This window comes from Salmo salar, chromosome ssa16 (genome assembly GCF_905237065.1).
Source record: "Salmo salar chromosome ssa16, Ssal_v3.1, whole genome shotgun sequence".
Lineage (NCBI taxonomy): Eukaryota > Metazoa > Chordata > Actinopteri > Salmoniformes > Salmonidae > Salmo > Salmo salar.
This window is the reverse complement of record NC_059457.1, coordinates 87,968,167-87,991,026: the sequence shown is the minus strand read 5'-3', so window position 1 is coordinate 87,991,026 and position 22,860 is coordinate 87,968,167. Positions and strand designations below refer to the sequence as shown.

The 22,860-nt window shown below is 43.5% G+C and overlaps 1 pseudogene; it reads left to right on the top strand.

The window, feature by feature from the left end:
• Nucleotides 1-385: 385 nt before the first annotated feature.
• LOC106574961 (zinc finger protein OZF-like) lies at nucleotides 386-21,794 on the top strand (annotated as a pseudogene).
• Nucleotides 21,795-22,860: the final 1,066 nt, after the last annotated feature.

Sequence of the window (22,860 nt, the reverse complement as noted above, 5' to 3'; positions counted from 1 at the left end):
TTTAAATAAATGTGAAATACAACTAATGTATTTGTAATTTAAAAAAAAAAATTTTTAGTGTTTTCTATGCTGCCAAAGTCCAGGGACAATATTACTACCACAATTCAAGTATGATCCACTTACTATTGGGGAATGGAACCAGAGAGGAAGCTTGCGTTACCCTTTCCATGCCTCATTGTTCAGAGTGGAAGAGCTGTGAACTCACCTGTGATGGCCCACATCTACCACAACATTTCCTATTGTGTTAGTAAGCACCACAGCTTTTTAGGAAGCCATTGTTCAAAATGTGTTCATACACACAGTAACAATGGGAGGGGGTGTGGCATGCACAGGGGAAGAAGTTGATCTCAGACTTATTTTAGGACTGGGATCCTATTCAGAGTTGACAGATTAACAGTGAGGACAAACCCAGCCTGCCTCTCTCCTTCCACACTGAGTAGAAACCTACAGTCACTGGGTCCTGATTGTGACAGTGGAGCCCAGTTTGCAATGCAGGATCCAAAGATGGCATCAGTGAAACTGGAAGACTGCAGTCAAACACTGGAGCTGAATGTCAACATTAAAGATGAGGAAGAGGAGAAGATTGGGAAATCTGTTAATCATGGTAAGAGCAGGTTCTGTCTATAAATTATTTAAAAATGTAAACCTCCATAAATTATGACCCAGTCTATTGTTAGGTTGAATTCTGTAATTCTGACATCCAATTATCTTCAAAGCTTTTGATTGAGGAAAATGTGGAATTGGAATTTGGGTTACCTTGTGAATTGACTGGAATTGAAATGGAATTGACCCTGACAGTTGTTAACCCTTTTGATAGTGAGCGGGGGATGAGGGAAGTTGGTTTTGAAGTTTCTGTCCTATATCTGAGAGATTAAGAAAGATCAGTAAAACATATATATATATATTTACCCGTATTTAACCAATTTTTTCAATATATACTTCTCAAAAAAATGTTTTTTACTTGTACCTGCTACCTTCAGACACTTGTGGGTGTCCTAGAGCAAAATGTACTTGTTCGTGAGTCTCACCTTGTAGACTACAGACAGAAGTTGGTGTCTCCTGGTCTGACAAACAACACCACAGCTCTGCCACCTTCCACCGCAGATGCAAAGGCTGACATCAGCAGATGTGGTGGATTGAGACACAGCACATGCAAAAATAAATCTCTAGCTTAAACAGAAGGATTTTGATGGGGATTGTTTTATTATTAAGCTAATTTGATTTCGGCGGGGGCGTGGACATTGACTCTTGGGTTTTTAAAAGCACACCAGCGTATACATAAAGAAGAGATGCTGGTAACACTTCCTTTCATGGGGTCCTTATTACAGACTCTAATTAATAATTGCCAGCAATATACCCCCCTGCATCCCACTGCTAGCTAGCCTCTGAAGCTAAGCAGGGTTGGTCCTGGTCGGTCTCTGGATGGGAGAACAGATGCTGCTGGAAGTGGTGTTGGAGGGCCAGCAGGAGCAATCTTTCCTCTGGTCTAAAAAAAATCACAATGCCCCAGGACAGTGATTGGAGACATTGCCCTGTGTGCCATCTTTTGGATGGGACCTTAAACGGGTGCCCTGACTCTCTGCGGTCACTATATTTCCCATGCCACTTTTCATAAGAGTAGGGGTGTTAACCCCAGTGTCCTGGCTAAATTCCCAATCTGGCCCTCATACCATCATGGCCACCTAATCATCCCTAGCTTCCAATTGGCTCATTCATCCCCCCTCTCCGCTGTAACTATTCCCCAGGTTGTTGCTGTAAATGAGAATGTGTTCTCAGTCAATTTACCTGGTAATATAAGGGTAACATTTTTTTTAATATAAATATATATAATTACTTATACCATCTGGGTTAACTTGGTTGAGCTTACGAAAACAGATCTAATACGAGTCTCATCCCAGATGAGGATTAAGACACTTTAAAAGCACATGTAATGTTTGCCTAAATACAATGTCATTTCTAGTTCTTACACAGGATTTAGCTAGTTAAAAATTAAGTGTATCTTTAGGAGTAATTAATGTGTACCTATACAGTACATTACCCACCCTGACAACCTGGCCCTCAATTTAAAGCTTGTGGAAATGACATCCAAGTGGGAGAACAAATACACTAGTACAACACAGAGTATATTTAATATCTTCACAAGTACAATGTAATTACTAGCTGTTACACAGGATTTGGCTAGTTATAATGAAGTCTATCTTGTGGGGTACTACTTGTAATTACAGTGAACCAATAGCCACTGGTGGAAAAAGTACCCAGTTGTTATACTTCAGTAAAAGTAAAGATACCTTAATAGTAAAAGTGAAAGTCACCCAGTAAAATACTTGAGTAAAAGTCAAAGTATAAGGGTTTAACAAGATTCATAAAGGCACTCGCACATCTGAGCAATCTTGTTACAGGTGCATGGCAACAGTTGGAACAGGATGAATGATAAAAGGAAACCGCACACTGCTCTTGATAGTATCACTGATATTTAATAAGCTTACGTATCGGCCTAACGGCCTTCGTCAGAGCTTTTGTGAATTTTCAGAAAACAGCACCTCTATGTAGACCTAGCCCCACCCACATCCGTTCCACGTATGGAAAGGGGTTGGAGGCAAAGGAAAAATAAATAAGTGCTACCAAACATAACAATATGCATTTCACAAATATTACAAAAGTGTATAGACAAGACGTACCGAACACGTCCATAAAATCACAACGAGGACATAGCAAGTTTTCATTAATCATTGGGTACATCATACGAAAAAACAAAGTAATCTTAAATAGGAACATATTTTAAATTCACAACATAACATACATAGGCATTTCATCATTAAGTCCTTTAGGAAATAATGTCTGGAGGGTGTAAATCCAAAAACATTCTCTTTTGCTCAGAGTATTATTAATATCACCTCCCCTGTCTGATATCTTGACTTTCTCTATACCACAAAATCTAAAGGTAGAAATGTCATGCTTTTGGTCATTAAAATGTACTGCGACTGGATAATCCCTGTCGTTTCTCCTGATTTAACTTTTATGTTCACTAATTCTCTGTTTGAGAGAGCGGGAGGTTTTACCGACATAGCAGAGCCCACATGGACATTTAATAATGTAAATAACATGGGTGGTGGTGCACGTGATGATATCGTTAATTTGAAACCGTTTTCCTGTGTGTGGGTGGCAGAAATATTCACACTTCATCATATTGTTGCACTGTGCGCATCCTCTACATTTATAGCTACCATTTGGTAGCGGGCGTAAAAGAGCCTGGCTGATTTTCTTTCGTGGCTGGCAGTTGGCATGAACCAATTTATCGCGCAAATTGCGACCTCTCCTATACACAATGAGTGGTGGATTCTTGAATTCAGCCGGCAAAGCTGGGTCCGATGATAAAATATGCCAATGTTTCTTAACCACACCTCCCACTTTTCGCGAATTCGAAGTATATGTGGTTGTGAACATAACGGAGTGTTCTTTTGCTTTAGCTGGTCTTTTTTGTAACAATTCATCTCGTGTTTTTCCCAATGCCAAATGAAGAGCTTCATCCACACATTGTGGCGAATAGCCTCTTCTTAGAAACCTAGTGCGCATCTCCGCTGCTTTTTCTAGATAATCATCATTGGAATAGCATATACGGCGCAGTCTGAAAAACTGGCTTCTAGGAAGTCCTCTTTTTAATGGCTCAGGGTGGAAGCTGTCCCCCTGTAATAGAGTATTTCTGTCTGTTTCTTGTCGATACAGATTTGTAAACAGGGTTCCATTTGATTTCTCAATCCACATATCGAGGTAATGAACGCGTTGAGTGTCACTTTCAATAGTAAATTTGAGATTGGGATCCATGTCATTGAGTAGTGCCATAAAATCTGACAGCTCTTGTTCAGTTCCTTCCCATATGCAAAAAATGTCGTCAATATATCGATACCACTTCAGGATTTTATTCAAAAATGGATTTTCGTTTTTGTTAATGACTAAACGTTCTTCAAATAGACCCACATAAAGGTTAGCATAGCTCGGAGCGAATGTGGAGCCCATCGACGTTCCATTCGTTTGGAGGTAGTATTCATCATCAAACCTAAAATAGTTATACTTTAAAACATATTCTGCCAGCTCTAAAATAAAGTTTGTTGGTGGATATTCATTAGTATCTCTGTCTCCCAAATAGTGAGCTAGTGCTGCCAGCCCCCCCCCGCATGGGGAATGCTGGTATATAGACTCTCGACATCTAATGTGACCAGAATACAGTCTTCTTTCAAACCCGTTATTGGTGAGATCTTGTTTATGAAGTCTATAGAGTCTTTTACATATGATGGCAATGCTTGCACATGAGTTTTAATAAAAGCGTCTACAAAGTTCGACAATGGCTCTAGCATTGAGCCTATTCCTGCAACCACTGGTCTGCCTGGATAATTGCCTTGTTGTGTTTTAGGTTTGTGTAATTTCGGTAAAATGTAGAGGCATGGACGTATGGCACATTTGCAGCAAAGATATTCATATTCAGGTTTTGAGATAAGGTGGTTTAATAGGGCTTGCTCCAAACTAGAGCATATATCCCTTTGGAACACCTGTGTGGGATCAACACTTAGTTTTCTATAGAAACGTTCATTACTGAGTTGTCTCTGAATTTCTTCTTTATATTTTTCATAGTCTAAAACAACTACAGCACCCCCCTTGTCTGCAGGTTTAATAACCAACGATGGATCTTTCATTCATTCATTAAGTGCCTGTTCTTCTGTTCTAGTGAGATTTTTCTGAATGTGGTTTGTTTGTCTCGTATACACTGACATGGCTTCTTGTTCGACTAACCTACAATAGGTATTAATCGAAGAATTGTTAACTATGGGACAGAATTTGCTTTTGGGCTTACAATGTGTGCCAGTTCGTTGATGTGTTTCTTGGCCCGAAACAGTGTTTTGTGAAAACACATGCTTAAGTTTAATCTTTCGGAAGAATTTGAACAGATCTACTTTCGTATCAAATGGTTTATCTGTACATGTAGGTACAAAAGAGAGACCCTTAGATAAGACTGAGACTTGAGCGTCAGTAAGGTCTTTTTTGGAGAGGTTAATTACCGCGTCCTGCTGTAGCTCCGTGTCCACGGCCTGTGATCCTGGTCTCCTCTTCGACCGCTTGCCTCTCCTACATCGTTTATTTTCTTTCGTAGAGCCTTGTGTTGCTTCCGGGCTAGAAAAACCGGCTGTGTGCCATGATAGCTGGAGTCACTGTCTGTAGGGAATTCGCTCTCGGTGGATGCCTCTGTGTCCACATTTCCATGTCCTCCTGCTGCTGCGTATCTGCGTCCCTCAAACTTGCTATGTCCTCGTTGTGATTTTATGGACGTGTTCGGTACGTCTTGTCTATACACTTTTGTAATATTTGTGAAATGCATATTGTTATGTTTGGTAGCACTTATTTATTTTTCCTTTGCCTCCAACCCCTTTCCATACGTGGAACGGATGTGGGTGGGGCTAGGTCTACATAGAGGTGCTGTTTTCTGAAAATTCACAAAAGCTCTGACGAAGGCCGTTAGGCCGATACGTAAGCTTATTAAATATCAGTGATACTATCAAGAACAGTGTGCGGTTTCCTTTTTTCATTCAAAGTATAAGGGTTTAAAATATACTTAAGTATCAAAAGTAAAAAATATAAACAAAATTTACAAACAATATATGGTTCTTGGAGTCAATCAATTGAAAGTGACTACAATTAGAAATTATTTAAAACTGTGCCAGTAAAGATGTCAAAGTAATCTATTTACATTTTTTCAGACACTTCAATCCGACAGTCTTGTTAATGTTTGACGTCAGGCCAAACGTCTTCAGCCACTGTAGGATGGAGAAGCATTTGGTTGGCATTTGACTGCAGTGTCTGTACCAGGAAAGGACGTTAAAAGTCAGGTCCCCATAATATCAAAGCTTCTTACCATCTCCACTGCAGCCCAGTCGATATCGATTTTTAAAAACTGGAACAATAGATGTCGTGTAGCACATAGAAGCAAAAATGGCACTGGACCAACTCCAGTTTGCCCCAACAAATGTCAATTATACATTTTTACATACGTCAGAGTGCATTTTCTTTTATAGCTCTGCTTTCAACACCATCCTGACCCACAAACTGGTTAGCAGACTCAGGGCTCTGGGTGTAAACCCTGTAATAACAAATTCGATTTTTTACATTATCACAAATGTGTATCCCCAGAATGGACCCGACACCTAAACATGCTGACGTCACTGCCATGGTACACCTGATCACCAGTGATCATGAGTACATGAAGGAGCTCTGGGACCTGACGTAATGATGATAGGACAACAGTCTCAGCGTAAGCAAAACAAAGTAGATGGTGGTACTTGACCATTCTCCCATCTACTGTACATTGACATGGAGATGATCAGCAGCTTCAAGTTCCTGGGCACCCTGATATCCTTTTCTGCCCACAGTCACTTCACTCAAAAAGTCCCTCTAGTGCTTCTCCACTACCCTCATCAACTTGCTGCACCACGACCAATGTACCAACTACAGTGTCTGTTTCTATTGACATACCACATGTAAGTTAAATGTCCATATTTACTGGAAGATTTATTTATTGTAACAGTCCCTTGACATACATGACTTAACTACTTTGCATAATGCTCAGGTTACCCACTAATACATTTATTAAAGCTGCATTATGTATTACTGTGTCCAATTGATTCTGGTTGGTTGTAATGTTTTTGAAAACTTTCACTACACAACTTTTTTTTGCTGATGGACAATCCTGTCGGAAACTTTCATAATATCAATCCTTTTGGGACACATTACATTTACATTTTACATTTTAGTCATTTAGCAGACGCTCTTATCCAGAGCGACTTACAAATTGGTGCATTCACCTATAATATCCAGTGGAACAGCCACTTTACAATAGTGCATCTAAATCTTTTGAGGGGGGGGTTAGAAGGATTACTTTATCCTATCCCAGGTATTCCTTGAAGAGGTGGGGTTTCAGGTTTCTCCGGAAGGTGGTGATTGACTCCGCTGTCCTGGCGTCGTGAGGGAGCTTGTTCCACCATTGGGGTGCCAGAGCAGCGAACAGTTTTGACTGGGCTGAGCGGGAACTGTGCTTCCTCAGAGGTAGGGAGGCGAGCAGGCCAGAGGTGGATGAACGGAGTGCCCTTGTTTGGGTGTAGGGCCTGATCAGAGCCTGAAGGTACGGAGGTGCCGTTCCCCTCACAGCTCCGTAGGCAAGCACCATGGTCTTGTAGCGGATGCGAGCTTCGACTGGAAGCCAGTGGAGAGAGCGGAGGAGCGGGGTGACGTGAGAGAACTTGGGAAGGTTGAACACCAGACGGGCTGCGGCGTTCTGGATGAGTTGTAGGGGTTTAATGGCACAGGCAGGGAGCCCAGCCAACAGCGAGTTGCAGTAATCCAGACGGGAGATGACAAGTGCCTGGATTAGGACCTGCGCCGCTTCCTGTGTGAGGCAGGGTCGTACTCTGCGAATGTTGTAGAGCATGAACCTACAGGATCGGGTCACCGCCTTGATGTTGGTGGAGAACGACAGGGTGTTGTCCAGGGTCACGCCAAGGCTCTTAGCACTCTGGGAGGAGGACACAAGGGAGTTGTCAACCGTGATGGCGAGATCATGGAACGGGCAGTCCTTCCCCGGGAGGAAGAGCAGCTCCGTCTTGCCGAGGTTCAGCTTGAGGTGGTGATCCGTCATCCACACTGATATGTCTGCCAGACATGCAGAGATGCGATTCGCCACCTGGTTGTCAGAAGGGGGAAAGGAGAAGATTAATTGTGTGTCATCTGCATAGCAATGATATGAGAGACCATGTGAGGATATGACAGAGCCAAGTGACTTGGTGTATAGTGAGAATAGGAGTGGGCCAAGAACAGAGCCCTGGGGGACACCAGTGGTGAGAGCACGTGGTGCGGAGACAGATTCTCGCCACGCCACCTGGTAGGAGCGACCTGTCAGGTAGGACGCAATCCAAGCGTGCGCGGTGCCGGAGATGCCCAGCTCGGAGAGGGTGGAGAGGAGGATCTGATGGTTCACGGTATCAAAGGCAGCAGATAGGTCTAGAAGGATGAGAGCAGAGGAGAGAGAGTTAGCTTTAGCAGTGCGGAGAGCCTCCGTGACACAGAGAAGAGCAGTCTCAGTTGAATGCCCAGTCTTGAAACCTGACTGATTAGGATCAAGAAGGTCATTCTGAGAGAGATAGCAAGAGAGCTGGCCAAGCACGGCGCGTTCAAGAGTTTTGGAGAGAAAGGAAAGAAGGGATACTGGCCTGTAGTTGTTGACATCGGAGGGATCGAGTGTAGGTTTTTTCAGAAGGGGTGCAACTCTCGCTCTCTTGAAGACGGAAGGGACGTAGCCAGCGGTCAAGGATGCGTTGATGAGCGAGGTGAGGTAGGGGAGAAGGTCTCCGGAAATGGTCTGGAGAAGAGAGGAGGGGATAGGGTCAAGTGGGCAGGTTGTTGGGCGGCCGGCCGTCACAAGACGCGAGAGTTCATCTGGAGAGAGAGGGGAGAAAGAGGTCAAAGCACAGGGTAGGGCAGTGTGAGCAGGACCAGCAGTGTCGTTTGACTTAGCAAACGAGGATCGGATGTCGTCAACCTTCTTTTCAAAATGGTTGACGAAGTCATCCGCAGAGAGGGAGGAGGGGGGGAGGGGGAGGAGGATTAAGGAGGGAGGAGAAGGTAGCAAAGAGCTTCCTAGGGTTAGAGGCAGATGCTTGGAGTTTAGAGTGGTAGAAAGTGGCTTTAGCAGCAGAGACAGAAGAGGAAAATGTAGAGAGGAGGGAGTGAAAGGATGCCAGGTCCGCAGGGAGGCGAGTTTTCCTCCATTTCCGCTCGGCTGCCCGGAGCCCTGTTCTGTGAGCTCGCAGTGAGTCGTCGAGCCACGGAGCAGGAGGGGAGGACCGAGCCGGCCTGGAGGATAGGGGACAGAGGAAATCAAAGGATGCAGAGAGGGAGGAGAGGAGGGTTGAGGAGGCAGAATCAGGAGATAGGTTGGAGAAGGTTTGAGCAGAGGGAAGAGATGATAGGATGGAAGAGGAGAGAGTAGCGGGAGAGAGAGAGCGAAGGTTGGGACGGCGCAATACCATCCGAGTAGGGGGAGAGTGAGAAGTGTTGGATGAGAGCGAGAGGGAAAAGGATACAAGGTAGTGGTCGGAGACTTGGAGGGGAGTTGCAATGAGATTAGTGGAAGAACAGCATCTAGTAAAGATGAGGTCAAGCGTATTGCCTGCCTTGTGAGTAGGGGGGGGAAGGTGAGAGGGTGAGGTCGAAAGAGGAGAGGAGTGGAAAGAAGGAGGCAGAGAGGAATGAGTCGAAGGTAGACGTGGGGAGGTTAAAGTCACCCAGAACTGTGAGAGGTGAGCCATCCTCAGGAAAGGAACTTATCAAGGCGTCAAGCTCATTGATGAACTCTCCAAGGGAACCTGGAGGGCGATAAATGATAAGGATGTTAAGCTTGAAAGGGCTGGTAACTGTGACAGCATGGAATTCAAATGAGGAGATAGACAGATGGGTCAGGGGAGAAAGAGAGAATGTCCACTTGGGAGAGATGAGGATTCCAGTGCCACCACCCCGCTGGCTCGATGCTCTAGGGGTATGCGAGAACACGTAGTCAGACGAGGAGAGAGCAGTAGGAGTAGCAGTGTTATCTGTGGTGATCCATGTTTCCGTCAGCGCCAGGAAGTCTAGGGACTGGAGGGTAGCATAGGCTGAGATGAACTCAGCCTTGTTGGCCGCAGACCGGCAGTTCCAGAGGCTGCCGGAGACCTGGAACTCCACGTGGGTCGTGCGCGCTGGGACCACCAGGTTAGAGCGGCAGCGGCCACGCGGTGTGGAGCGTTTGTATGGCCTGTGCAGAGGAGAGAGAACAGGGATAGGCAGACACATAGTAGACAAGCTACAGAAGAGGCTACGCTAATGCAAATGAGATTGGAGTGACAAGTGGACTACACGTCTCGAATGTTCAGGAAGTTAAGCTTACGTTGCAAAAATGTTATTGACTAAAATGATACAGTACTGCTGGCTGGTGGAGTAGGCTGCAGTATCCCTTTGGCTGCAGTATCCCGAAATTACTAGGTAGTCATGCAATAAACATTTTGGATAATTCCCTTTAAATCAAATTGTATTTGTCACATGCGCCGAATACAACAGGTGTAGACCTTACAGCGAAATGCTTACAAGCCCTTAACCAACAATGAGGTTAAACATTTTTTTTTTTAACTACGAAAAATAAATGAAAGTAACAAATAAAGAGCAGCAGTAAAATAACAATAGCGAGGCTATATACAGGGGATACCGGTACAGAGAATATGCGGGGCACCGGTAAGTTGAGTAAATATATACATGTAGGTGGAGATATTAAAGTGACTATGCATAGATAGAGTAGCAGCAAATAGTCTGGGTAGCCATTTGATTAGATGTTCAGTAGTCTTATGGCTTGGGGGTAGAATCTGTTTAGAAGCCTCTTGGACCTAGACTTGGCGCTCCGGTACCGCTTACCGTGCGGTAGCAGAGAGAACTGTAGCTGTGGCTCCACTGGCAATCCCAGCCTAGGAATGCTGAAGCCCCTGAAGTGAAAATGAAAACCTTCTCCATGGTTAAAGGGTATGTGTTCCCCCCCCCTGAAAAAAGGGAAGGGGACATTAAAGTCCATAAGTAACACTTATTTGAGAACACAATACTCTAAGTGAAAATAGTTTTGGATTTAATTGATCTATTACGTTCTTAGGGGGCCCATGGAAGAATAAGGCTATAACATGCTGTCCCACAGTTGTGAGAGTGATCAGGTGATATATTTTACTGATGTGGGCCGTGTTACTTCAATGATCATGGTTTTGCATCTAACCTTCCACATCCAGCAGCCAGTCCCACCAGAAACATATGACTCTTCTCTATTGCTCTTTAATTGGTACCAGGTGGGGAGCGCTCTGCTTTGAAGAGAGAAGCTATGTCTTTGGCAAAAAGAGACTTCTCAGCATAGATGAAAACTTCTGAAGAGGCTTGAGTGTCTATTCATGTAAGGCAGGAGACCGAGACACTCTAGACCCTCTTTGAATCTATAAAGTAAAAAATGTCAATGAATTTGCCCTGAAGAATTTAACTACACTTGAGATTCCATAGATATATGGAAACTCACTGCTCAAGAGCATCCCGTATCCTGCTTTCTAAGTAGAACTTTGTCCCTCTCCAATGTACGAATGTATCACACTGAACCCAACATGACCGCTTCCTGTGCCTCGTCAAGTTTGTGCGAGCTGGATCTTAGATTGTCCCAAAACACTGTTTATTGAACTAATTAGCAAAACAAACTGATTATCACTACCCTTAAAAAAGATTGACTGCCAACAAAAGGAAACTAAATCCATGTGGAAAAGTATTCAACTACAGCGCTAATATTTTTTCAAATTAACAGTAACATAACATCCATCACAGTATAAAGTTAGATACCTTCTCCAATTTCTCTCTGAAGTCATATTCTGCAATTTCTTTCAGTTCTGGCACAGGAGGTTGTCACGTCCTGTCCAGTAAAAGGGGTCATTTGTCATTGTAGTATGGTCAGGGTGTGGCAGGGGGTGTTGTTTTGGTGTGTTTTGGGGTTGGTTTGTTTCATGGGGATTTGTTCTAGTTTTCATTTTCTATGTTCATTTTCTATGTGTGGCCGAGTATGGTTTCCAATCAGAGGCAGGTGTCTTTTTTTGTCTCTGATTGGAAGCCATACTTAGGCAGCCTGTTTTTTCCTTTGGGTTTGTGGGTGGTTGTTTTTCGTATAGTCAATGTTACCTTACGGAACTGTCGTGTGTCATTTTGGGCACAGGAATAGGTGCTGCCACAAGTGTAGCCTCCTTTGTAGAAGTAGTCTGTAAAAGGTCATTTAAAGGCTTATACATTTCAAAAACATGGAGAAAGCAATAAAGCTGTCAAACATGAGGTGATTGAGTTCTGAAAATGATTTACAGAAAAAAAAATGTAGCCGCATGCATCACTCACTATAGAATGTAATCAATGTGTAGGTCAAGAAGACATTTTAAGGATGCATGTAGCTGTCACGTCCTGACCAGTATAAGGGTTATTTGTTATTGTAGTTTGGTCAGGACGTGGCAGAGGGTATTTGTTTTATGTGGTTCGGGGTGGTGGTTTATTTAGTAGGGCGTTTGATTTATTATTTCCGGGTTTTGGTTTATGTTCTATGTTTTGTACTTTTATGTTCTTTCTGGGTTGGTGTATTTCTATGTGTAGGTTAATGGGGGGTTGGACTCTCAATTGGAGGCAGGTGCTTTCTCGTTGCCTCTGATTGAGAGTCCTATATATGGGTAATTGTTTGGTTTAGTGTTTGTGGGAGATTGTTTCTTGTTTTGCCTGTGTGAGCCTTACATGACTGTTTGTTGTTCGTGAGTTCTTCGTTGTTTATTATTTTTGGTGTTCACTTTATTTTATAAATAAATCAAGATGAGCATCCACATTCCTGCTGCGTTTTTGTCCTCCATTCCAGACGACAACCGTGACAGTAGCTCTATTTTTTAAATAATATTTTCAATATGTATTACATTCAACAAGCAGAAAACGTTGTTTTCTCCTCCATGGTCCATCCTAACTCTGGAGGAAACGCCATATCTGGAGACAGCATTCATGAAGCAATCCATTACAGTACTGCTGCGATTGTTGCTGGAAGCACTGAGAAACAACAAGACGGCTGTACCCATCAATGCCACCATGTATTACTTTCCTCCACCTAAATCAGAAAACACAGCACTGGTTGATACAAAAGCTGAATACATTAAATATACAAACATCACCATCCTCCTTTATCACTTAGATTCTGCCCTCTAAAGGCTACAAGGGTTTGTTCTAGACTGTTTCCTGCAGCAGAAGATGTGGGATTACAATATCTGCTTCAATTGGAAAAATAACTGTTTTAAATCTTGATGAGTCAAGAGGACAGACTCTCCTGTTGTTCACACCGTTTTTGCCTCAGTATGTACTTAAATAAAATAAAAATATAAGCATGTTTGTTAATTTCATGATGGAGATATTCTATCAATCACAGAAGTAGCAGAAACACAATAAAACAATTATTATCCACATGAGTGACATATTGGCCATTGCTTGCTAAACTGAGCTGTTAGTTGTTGATGAACAATTTGAGATGTACAACTTCTCACCAGTGATATAGATAATTGTGTCTATCACAAAGATACAAACCTTATCAGTTTGTGGTTTCCATCAAGGTGCCATAACGAGTTTGGTCCAGCAACACGGTATGACCTATGCAGCCTCTGCGACATGGTTCTGAGGGCAGCCGCCCTCGGGTTAACACGAATCATGCTGTCCCTCACTCTGTGTCTCTGCACCCGGATTCCCAATGCCCTTAATTGTGCTCGAACAGCCTCTGGTCCAAGTTTGTCGTTCCCAGCCACCAAGTCCTTAATCTTTTCATCCAGAGCCAAGTCTGACATGTCAGAATATAACGGTGCATGTGACAGATTGAAGTGTCTGGGAAAAAATGTGTAACAATGGACAGGGATGAGGTAATGTATATCATCATAGTCATTTTAAAGTCCTGTCTTGATTGTAGTCATTCTAAATTGTTTGATTGGTAAGAAACTGGAAACCATGCATCTAAAGTCTGTAGTTTATAGCATTACGTCCAAGAACAACTGACCTTAGACGACGTTTGACTGTTGATCAGGACACGTAGAATATCTGCCATCTGAGACACACTGAAAGCACAGGACATCAGAAACCTCAGTTGCTCTTGAGTGATGGCATAACAAGGTGCACGTCTAGCTCCTCTCCATGTCCGAGGAGCCCGGTAACCGGAACTGGCTGTAACAATAATACGCTGTGTTTAGGATACTTAATGTATTGTCAAATCCATTAAAAGTATTATCACGTTTGGTAAAGATTTGATGTGTTATTTTTGTGTCAAACCGGGTGAAGAACGTGGTGACGTTAAACTATTTTACAAGTCACGTAGCTAGAGACTTTGGGTTTGTCTTAGTGATGTACATATTCTGCTCAGGTTAATTTTCATAAACAATACATTTATTTGAGATTTCTGAGCTGCATGTTATAGGTTTTGTGTAAAATGGCGTGGGTGCAGACAATTTTACGGCTGCACTTTAGTTTTGAAGCTGAATGTAATGATTGTCAGTTTTTTTTTTTACGTGTACTAATATTCAGACACATTCAGTTGTTTCTATCTTTATCTATCTTTATCTATCTATAATCTTTATCTATCTAACTATGGTGTCAACGGCAATACTACTGGTTTTTGATTGAAACAATGAAGACGTGGTTCTTAAGGAAAATAGTACATACTGCTGCCTGAAACAACCTAACCTTGTAATTCATGTTTTTTTTTGTCATTTTATGTGAATTTAGGAAATCTATATATTAAGTGATCTTACGTTATGTGTCCTTTGTGTATAATGTTTTGTTGTCAATGCTTACCTACCTGATCTATTGAAATGAGATCAGTGCTTGACTTGGACAGGAGCTCACCTCAAATTTCTACTGTTTGAGCACATGTTCCTGTTATAGAATATTAGCTCAACAGTATTGTGGATCTCCTGAACCTAAATACAAACAATATTTTTAGAGAATAAAGAAAGTGCCAGAACTGTCAAGACTAACTTTTGTGTCCGTTTCTCTTTATTACTACAGACCGACTCAGATTAAGTCTGAGGCCGGTAACATCAATAGTGAGGACAAACCCAGCCTGCCTCTCTACATCCACACTGAGTCCAAACCTACAGTCACTGGGTCCTGACTGTGACAGGGGAGCCCAGTTTGCTCTGCAGGATCCAGAGATGCCTTCCCACTTCACTGATGCCTGCAGTCAAACACTGGAGCTGAATGTCAACTTTAAAGATGAAGAAGAGGAGGAGAAGATTGGGACATCTGTTAATCATGGTAAGAGCATGTTTAATCTAAGTTTGTTGTTCGTTCCAACTTCCCACTGTGTATGAGAAGTTGTAGAACTGTTTCAACGAGAAGGTAGATGTTATTTCATGCTACTGAGACCTGCATGGTTTGACACCAGTATTGTCAGCATTTGTTTTATTAACTGAGCTATCTGGAGTGACCAGAGAGTAGACTAAAGAAGTGAAGTAGACAAACTGCCAGTGTTTTAAAGTTCTATGAAATGAGTCTGTATCGTTACTAACCCTTGTGATAGTGAGTGGAGGATGATATGAAATGAGTTTGTGTAGTTACTAACCCTTGTGATAGTGAGAGGAGGATGATATGAAATGAGTCTGTGTAGTTTCTAACCCTTGTGATGAGTGGAGGATGATATGACTCACAATTTTCATGACTTGAGAGTATTTTTTTTATTCCCCTTTTGTATTGCACAGCCTACTTGTCGTTATGCCCCTGAGCAAGGCAGTTAACCCACTGTTCCCCGGGCGCTGAAGACATGGATGTTGATTATGGCAGCCCCCCCGCATTCTCTGATTCAGAGGGGTTAGGTTAAATGTGGAAGACACATTTTCAGTTGAATGCATTCATTTGTACAACTGACTAGGTATCCCCCTCTCCCATTCGGAAAGTATTTAGACCCCGTGACTTTTTCCATGTTTTGTTACTTTACAGCCTTATTCTAAAATGGATTAAATAAATATTCCTCATCAATCTACACACACAACCCCATAATGACAAAGCAAACAAAGGTTTGTAGAAATGTTTTCACATTTATTAAAAATTAAAAACAGAAATACTGTATTCAGACCCTTTGCTATGAAACTCGACATTGAGCTCAGGTGCATCCTGATTCCATTGATCATCCTTGTGTCACGCCCTGACCAGGTGAACTCGGGTATTTTGGGTCAGGGTGTGTCATGTTGGGTGTTTTTCCTTGGTTTGTTTTCTATGTTAGCGTTATAACCTTGTGTTGGCTCTATGTGGTTTATCTCTATGTTGGGTTCTGTCGATTCCCAATCAGAGACAGCTGTCGCTAGTTGTCTCTGATTGGGATCACATTTAAGTTCCTTTTTTCCCCACGCTGTTTGTGGGGTGTTGTCTCTTTGTGTTAAGAGCAGTTAACGTATCGGCATTTTCTTGATTTTGTGTACGTGTTTATTTCAAGTGTAAAGAATAAACATGTGTTCGCTCCCAGCTGCGTTTTGGTCCGCTTCCTCATCACCTGACGACGATCGTTACACCTTGAGATATTTCTACAACTTGGATGTTGTCAACCCTTGGTAAATTCAATTGATTGGACATGATTTGGAAAGGCACACACCTGTCTAAATAAGGTCCCACATTTGACAGTACATGTCAGAGCAAAAACCAAGCCATGAGGTCGAAGGAATTGTCCGTAGAGCATGGTGGTGGTAGCATCATGCTGTGGGGATGTTTTTCAGCAGCAGGGACTGGGAGACTAGTCAGGATCGATGGAAAGATGAATGGAGCAAAGTACAGAGAGATCCTTGATGAAAACCTGCTCAGGACCTCAGACTGGGGTGAAGGTTCACCTTCCAACAGGACAACTACCCTAAGCACACAGCCAAGACAACGCAGGAGTGGCTTCGGGACGATTCTCTGAATGTCCTTGAGAGACCAGAAAATAGCTTTGCAGCGACGCTCCACATCCAACCTGACAGAGCTTGAGAGGATCTGAAGAGAGGAATGGAAGAAACTCCCCAAATACAGGTGTCGTGTCTTTGGCATCATTATAAGTGAAAACTGTTATTTTATCAAATCAATTCTCTAATTATTATTACGTGATTAAACTAATCATGTAAATGTGATTAACTAGGAAGTCGGGGCACCACGGAAAATCTTCAGATTAAAGTTATAATTTTTCGAATAGAACTCTTCAGATATTTTAATATCGAATCAATTAGTCTTCTATTAATGAATTATTCTTTACCTCACGTCAGTCTCATTCCAAACGTCATAAATTGTTGGTTGTCTGCACGAACCCAGCCTTTACTATAAATCATTCATACACAAATTGGCTTAATAATTTATTTATTAACTAACTAAATAATCACAGAAATGCATAAACAAACAGTAGATATTGGTTACAATAATAGGGAAGATTCCTTAGTGTGCTAAGATGAAATGAATGCTTGGTGGACAAAGGGAAGTGGGTGTGGACTGAGAGAGGGAAAAACAAAAGGGATCACTTCACACAGTTCATAATTATATTAATTGAAATGCTAATCCTTTGCACATGAGTGCTCACTCATTCGGGAATAATTGCAATCAATATATATATTTACGCCCATGTGTCATGATCTTCTCTGTTGGAATCCGGTCCGTCTGCTGGAGAGTTCATCCGAGTCTCTTTCTGTTTCCCTGAAGATCAGTCTTTCGTGGTTAGAATAGATACTTCAGAGTACCATTCAGAAATGTTCTCATAGAATAGATGTTTCGGCGGTTTTCGGTATTCGCGTCCCAGTTTGACATAATTTCTAGCTACAGACTAGTAATTAGTATCTAAGATTTGCTCTTATTTTGTAGGGATCGATAGTCTCAAAGTTTAACCATTTCCACCTGTGTAGCCAATGCTCCACGTGGTATGGTTAGGAATTCAATAACTATTTGCAATCATAGCTCACGCTGTGGGTTTGCTTAATCTAAAGAGGATTTTCTTAGGAGGGGCTTTTATTCGTAACAGTGGAAGAGGCGGTTCTATGACACCTGATCATGTCTGTGCTCACAGGGGCAGGCCAGTGACTTAGTTAAACTTTAAAGGGAATATGTCACAGTGTCACGTCCTGACCAGCAGAGGGCGTAATTGTATTAGTTTTGGTCAGGACGTGGCAGAGTTTTTGTGTTATGTGTTGGTTAATTGGGGTTGGACTCCCAATTGAAGACAGGTGTGTTGAGTTGCCTTTGATTGGGAGTCCTATATAGTAGTGTGTGTTTTTCCTTGGTGTTGTGGGTAATTGTTTCTGTTTAGTGTGTTTCACCTGACAGGACTGTTTGGCTGTCAGTTTTCTTGTTTTGTAAATTGTATAGTGTTCGTTCTTTATTAAATGATGATGAACGCTAACTCTGCTGCATTTTGGTCCACTTCCTCAGACAGACCTTACAGAACTACCCACCAAACCAGGACCAAGCGGCGGTGGAGGAAGGAGCAACAGGAGTACAGAGTTATGGACTCGTGGACATGGGAACAAATCCTGGACGGAGAGGGACCATGGACTCAGGCTGGGGATTATCGCCTCCCGCAGTGGGAGATTGAAGCGGCGAGAGCGGAGAGGCGATTCTATGAGGAGAGAGAGCGCAACGAGCACGAGGCAGCCCCAATAATTTATTTTGGGGGGGCACACGGGACAGTCGGCGGAGCCGAGGTCGGAACCAGAGCCAGCTGGGCTGACATTGGAGGTGAGCGAGGGGTACGAGGCAGAGACTGTGAAGGAATTAATGGGAAGATTAAAGGAGAGAGAGATGAGAGAGCTGCTAGTTTGGTGCATAAGGCACGGCATTCGCCCTACGGAGCGTGTCGATGAAATGATGTCACCTGAGGCAGCTCTCCATACTCGTTCTGAGGTGCGTGCTGGTTGTCTGGTGAAGACTGTGCCTGCGCCCAGAAACAGGCCTCCTGCATGTCTTCCCAGCCCTGCACGTCCTGTGCCTACACCCAGAACCAGGCCTCCTGCATGTCTTCCCATCCTGGTCAAACCCGTGCCTCCTCCACGGACCAGTCCTCCAGTGGGTCTCCCTATCCTGGTCAAGCCCGTGCCTCCTCCACGGACCAGTCCTCCAATGGGTCTCCCTATCCTGGTCAAGCCCGTGTCTCCTCCACGGACCAGTCCTCCAGTGGGTCTCCTCATCCTGGTCAAGCCTGTGCCTCCTCCAAGGACCAGTCCTCCGGTGGATCCCTCCACCCTGGTCTCTCCTGTGCCACCTCCTCAAACCAGGCCTCCAGCGGGTCTCCCCAGCCTGGTGAGTCCAGGGCCTGCGCCCAGAGCCAGGCCTCCTTCATGTCTCCCCAGCCTGGTGAATCCTGAGCCGGCGCTGCCAGAGTGGCCCGACTGCCCGGCGCTGCCAGAGTGGCCCGACTGCCCGGCGCTGCCAGAGTGGCCCGACTGCCCGGCGCTGCCAGAGTGGCCCGACTGCCCGGCGCTGCCAGAGTGGCCCGACTGCCCGGCGCTGCCAGAGTGGCCCGACTGCCCGGCGCTGCCAGAGTGGCCCGACTGCCCGGCGCTGCCAGAGTGGCCAGACTGCCCGGCGCTGCCAGCCTGTCCTCCGGCCCAGCCCGAGTGGCCCACCTGTCCTCCGGCCCAGCCCGAGTGGTCCGTCTGCCAGGGTCAGCCCGAGTGGCCCGTCTGTCCGGCGCAGCTATCGGCGCCACCGAAGTGGGCGACGCCGAAGGTGGAGCGAGGTTCACGTCCCGCACCTGAGCCACCTCCAGGATAGGTGGGTTGGGGAGGGAGGGTGTAGCACAGTGCCGTCGCTGACGGCAGCCATCCTCCCTTCCCTCCCTTATTGTTTAGGGGGTATTGTTTATTGGTTTTGTTGGATTTTTTGTGTTTTCTTTTTTAAGGTGCATTCCGGGGTCTGCACCTTGAGGGGGGGGTACTGTCACGTCCTGACCAGCAGAGGGCGTAATTGTATTAGTTTTGGTCAGGACGTGGCAGAGTTTTTGTGTTATGTGTTAGTTAATTGGGGTTGGACTCCCAATTGAAGACAGGTGTGTTGAGTTGCCTTTGATTGGGAGTCCTATATAGTAGTGTGTGTTTTTCCTTGGGGTTGTGGGTAATTGTTTCTGTTTAGTGTGTTTCACCTGACAGGTCTGTTTGGCTGTCAGTTTTCTTGTTTTGTAAATTCTATAGTGTTCGTTCTTTATTAAATGATGATGAACACTAACTCTGCTGCATTTTGGTCCACTTCCTCAGACAGACCTTACACACAGGGACCTGACTAGAACAGAAAAGCAGGTTGATTTAGTTTTCATTTACACTTTGTTATTGATAGTTTGTGTTATATATTTTTTTTACTACTGTCACTGAACAAACATATATAACACAACATGTAAAGTGTTGTTCCCATGTTTCATGAGGTCAAATAAAAGATCCCAGAAATGTTCCAGACATAAACTTATTTCTCTCAAATTTTGTGCACAAATTTGTTTACATCCCTGTTAGTGAGCATTTCTTCTTTGCCAAGATAATCCATCCACCTGACAGGTGTTTCATATCAAGAAGCTGATTAAATAGAATGATCATTACACAGGTGCACCGTGTAGTTGAGTAGATTGTTTCACCCAGAATCCTCATCAGGATAGTGTCCAACGTGATCGAGACTGGTTTTTACATCAGAAGTTAATGGTTATCTGTAGGAGTCAGATGGCTTTGGAATGTGTAGGGGAGACGGGTGGAGATCTTAGAAACAAACAATGCCACTGAGGGAGAAAATGTAAATGTTATACATTACGTTATACATGTCAGGATATGTTATTGTTAGCCATCAGGGATCTTCTGGGAGGAGAAGAGACACATTCTGGTATCAATAACCATGACCGCCTTGAGTTCACATTGAGACATTCTCTACATCCAGAGAGCAACAGCAGGAAGATCACAGACCTAAGAGGTCTCACCAATGCCCACATTGTAAGAAGATTTTCCCAATTCTTTCAAAGCTAAAAATGCACCTAAAAATACACACAGGAGAGAAGCCGTACTCCTGCTCTGACTGTGGGTTGAGATTCTCTCAACAGAGCAGCTTAAAAACACACCAACGTATACACACAGGTGAGAAGCCTTACTCCTGCTCTTACTGTGGGTGGAGATTCTCTCAACGAAGCCACTTAAAATCACACCAACACATACACACAGGAGAGAAGCCTTACTCTTGCTCTGACTGTGGAAAATGCTTCACAACATCATCTGACCTAACAGTTCACCAGAGAACACACACAGGAGAGAAGCCTTTTTCCTGCTCTTACGGTGGGGGGAGATTCTCTCAACGGAGCAGTTTAAAAATACACCAACATATACACACAGGAGAGAAGCCTTACTTCTGCTCTGACTGTGGGAAAAGTTTCTCCCTATTGGATACCTTAAAAGCACATGAACGTGTACATACAGGAGAAAAGCCTTTTCCCTGCTCTGACTGTGGGAAGAGTTTTTCTCAACGGAGCAACTTAAAAATACATCAACGTTTACATACAGGTGAAAAGCCGTACTCCTGCTTGGACTGTGGAAAATGTTTCACCCAATTTGATACATTAAAATGTCACCAGCGTATACATACAGGAGAGAAGCCTTACTCCTGCTCTGAATGTGGGAAGAGTTTCTCTCTACATAGCAGGGTAAAACCACACCAACATATACACACAGGAGAGAAGCCTTACTCTTGCTCTGACTGTGGTAAATACTTCCCAACATCAGCTGCGCTAAATGTTCATCAGAGAACACACACCGGAGAGAGGCTTTCCTTCTGTTCTGAATGTGGAAAGAGTTTCTCTCAACACAGCAGCTTAAAGGAACACCAACGTATACACACAGGTAGAAGCCTTACCCCTGCTCTGAATGTGGGAAGATTTTCACAACATCAAGTGCTCTGACAGTTCATCAGAGAGTGCACTCAGGAGAAAAGCCTTACTCCTGCTCTGACTGTGGGGGGAGTTACTCTCGACTGGGAAACTTAAAAACACACCATCGTATACATTCGGGAGAGAAGCCTTACTCCTGTTCTGACTGTGGGAAATGCTTCACAACATCAAGTGCTCTGAAAGTTCATCAGAGAGTGCACACAGGAGAGAATCTGTAATCATTCTCTGACTGTGGGGCGAGATTCTCTCAACAGAGCAATTTAAGCACACCAACGGATACAAACGAACGAAGCTTTTTGCAGATGATTTTTTTTTGTTGCTGGATTGACAATGGACCCCTGTTTAAAGTAACCTCCCTTTTTGGTAACAAAAGGAGAGAAGCTTCATCAGTTCTCTCAGACCAGCTAAGATTAATGTCACTCCATCACTTAATTCTCATCTCATAAAATAAGTGGTAATAGTGAATTGGATCAAATTAAGAAAGTGTAGAACACTCAACTGTTGTCCTATTGTTTCTCACTGTGATTGAACTGTGCAGAGGAAATGGAGCATTATAGAATGTTAGCTTCTTTACTTTACTGATCAGTGTGCACCTTGTCAGTTTTGGTGTGTTTTGTTTTGTTAGCTTCTACTGCAAAAAATATTGAGATGACCTTGGGTTTGCCCTTAGCGTTGAATATCCTCTGAGGCTGGTTGACTGGGTGGTTCTGCTTCCGTCTGAAGTTGTCTGTGAGATTGAGATGGTAGACACAACATGTATCAGATAGAGATGGTGTGATCAGTTTTCTCCATTCGTTAGGGTGGATTATTTTTTTACTACTAAGGGACTGTACGTTATTTATAATGAGGGATACCTGGAGAAAATTGTATCTCTGAAATAAAAATGTATGCCCCTCCCTTCACTAAAATATATTTTTACCCGGCCCTCCCTGAACGCTTGGGAAAAACAAGTGACTCTCCCCTATACCCAAAATAATAATTAAAACATAAAGTGGATAGCAGAGAACATGCCTATAGTTTACCCTCACTCCTAGAACAGACCAGAGCCTTAGATATGCAGTTTTAGAAACAGTTCTTCATTTTGTAAGCGTCACATGTCAAAGGTTGTGGATTCCCAGAACACCATGTACAGGGGTAGGGGTGAAAATATAACCATTATAATATAAGCACTGCATGAATCTCATCTTATTTCCATTAAAAAATTGCCTTTTATAAACTAATTTCATGCAATTCTACATAATTTTACATGACTGGAGACAATCCAATTTTTTATTTTTTATACCAGAACAGTGCATGACAATGAATGAGGCATACTGCAGCACCAAAGACCTTTTGATTTCTGTACAGGCTATTGTTCAAAAAGATTCTAC